Source organism: Natator depressus, chromosome 1 (assembly GCF_965152275.1).
Source record: "Natator depressus isolate rNatDep1 chromosome 1, rNatDep2.hap1, whole genome shotgun sequence".
NCBI classification, from domain to species: Eukaryota; Metazoa; Chordata; order Testudines; family Cheloniidae; genus Natator; species Natator depressus.
The window spans coordinates 246,100,137-246,102,060 of NC_134234.1; the positions used below are offsets into that span (position 1 = coordinate 246,100,137).

The 1,924-nt window shown below is 39.4% G+C and overlaps 1 pseudogene; it reads right to left on the reverse strand.

Moving 5' to 3' along the window:
• Positions 1–1,343: 1,343 nt before the first annotated feature.
• LOC141981123 (U2 spliceosomal RNA) lies at positions 1,344–1,501 on the reverse strand (annotated as a pseudogene).
• Between the last annotated feature and the right edge of the window lie 423 nt (positions 1,502–1,924).

Consider the following 1,924-nt stretch of genomic DNA (forward strand, 5'->3'; position numbering starts at 1 on the left):
AGTGATCTTACAACACTCTGAGCCAGGCAGCTCCCTCTGCAGCTGGCTGTTTTTGAAGGCAGAGCACTTTAGATGTCACACTGATATTCATTCAGTCCTCCCAAATGTACCCATTTATGTTATGTTCTTAGTCTTCCCTCGGGGTTCATTAGAAAAGTCCCAAAAAACTTGTTAGGGCCATTTCTAGGTGAGTTTTCTATGACACCCCCACTATTTAGAACCTCAGTTCTGTTTGCTGCATTCAAAAAATATTCTGCCTTCTCCTGTATCCTTTCATATTTGTTTTCCTTTGTAGCTTTATGGAAATTCTATGTTTTAACCTCACACTGTTTTTCATTCAGGGAGGCCAGTACTTAAAATCTTTTCTGAACATGGTGAACGTGCACTATGGCGAACATGCCCCACTCTCATTGGCAGGGAGAAAAGAAAGGGGGAATTCAATGCTTTTATACTTGGGAATGTTGAATTGACCTTGTAAGCACCACCAATCAAGATTTGCAGCCTCTTTCTTTAGCTGATTCCTATGGGACTGATTTGTTTGACCCTTCTTCTAGGCAAACAGTTGAATCCTTACTAAACTTACATAGGCAGAAGCACACCAGGCTGGTTTAATGTACCACAATCATCTTTAAAAAAATAAAAAAAGTCATAGATTACAAGCCAAATTCTGTTCTGTGCATGCAGGCAAGAGTCAATTTCTAATTGGCGTAGTTTTCTTATGCTTTTGTTCCATAAGATACAAAGCATCACATTGCCACAGTAACTCCTGCGTATCTGGAGGCTGCATTTCTAGCTGACTAGGAAGACACTTAGATTTTGGGCTGGTTCTCACTCGTATGAGAGCAATTTTCAAGATAGTGTGCCTCCTTAATAAAACTTTAATGCATTCCAATGTAACTGACATTATATACCATCCTCCGTACAGAAATGTTTCACAGTGAGAAGTAGAACAGTGAGTGAACAAGTTATGGAATCTGATGCAGCTAGTTTTATACAAATGGAAAACAACTGAAGGGGAAAGAAACCTAAAAAGAAGAAGGAAAGTAAAATAATCCCCCCGCCCCCCGGCCCTTGTTGGCTGCAATGCTTTTTGAGTTAGAAATTGTCATCTACAATGTTTAGAATTTCCAAGGATGTTTTAGTCCTGGCAGCACGAGACTTCCAGCAAATTGAAGTCTCCCATGATCACACAGCGTTTTCCCTAGGCATTATATATAGGTGCATAAGGAGGCAGTCATCTTGTTCCTTAGTGTGATTTGGTGGTTTGTAGCAAACACCAGTTAATATTCAATCTCATGCTTTAACGTTGGGACATTGATCTGTAACTTGGAAAAAATTCTTTTTTTTACTGCAATACCAAATACCACTCGATGCGTGGAGTGGATGGAGCAAGCTCCTATTCCAACTCCCTGTTCCAAAAATCCATTTAATATACAGTCCTCAGATAAAGGACGTATCAGATATTAAACTGATAAGAACAGATATAACTTAGATAATTTTTTCACTTCAAGGTCTAAGAGACACAGACAAGGTTTTCATCTCAAGGCCAAAAGACCAAAAACATCAAGACACTTGATCACGGCATTAGATAGGCCAAGAGACTACTTACACTTGATCTAAGCCAAAAGGCCGAGATACTACACTTGATCTTGAATGCTTATCAGTGACTTGGAAACAAGTAAGGCCATTTTTGACATAGAATGCCATTCCCCCTCCCCTTTTGCCCACTCGATCCTTCCTAAACAGACTGTAACCATTGATTTTAACATTCCAGTTATGAGAGTCATCCTACAAGGTACAGTAATACTAACTAGATCAAATGTATGCTCATAACTGAGTGATTCCAGTTCCTCTTGTTTGTTGTCCATGCTTCTAGCAGTGGGGTATAAGGAATTCAAGAATTTCTTTTCTCTGTGTTCTTTGG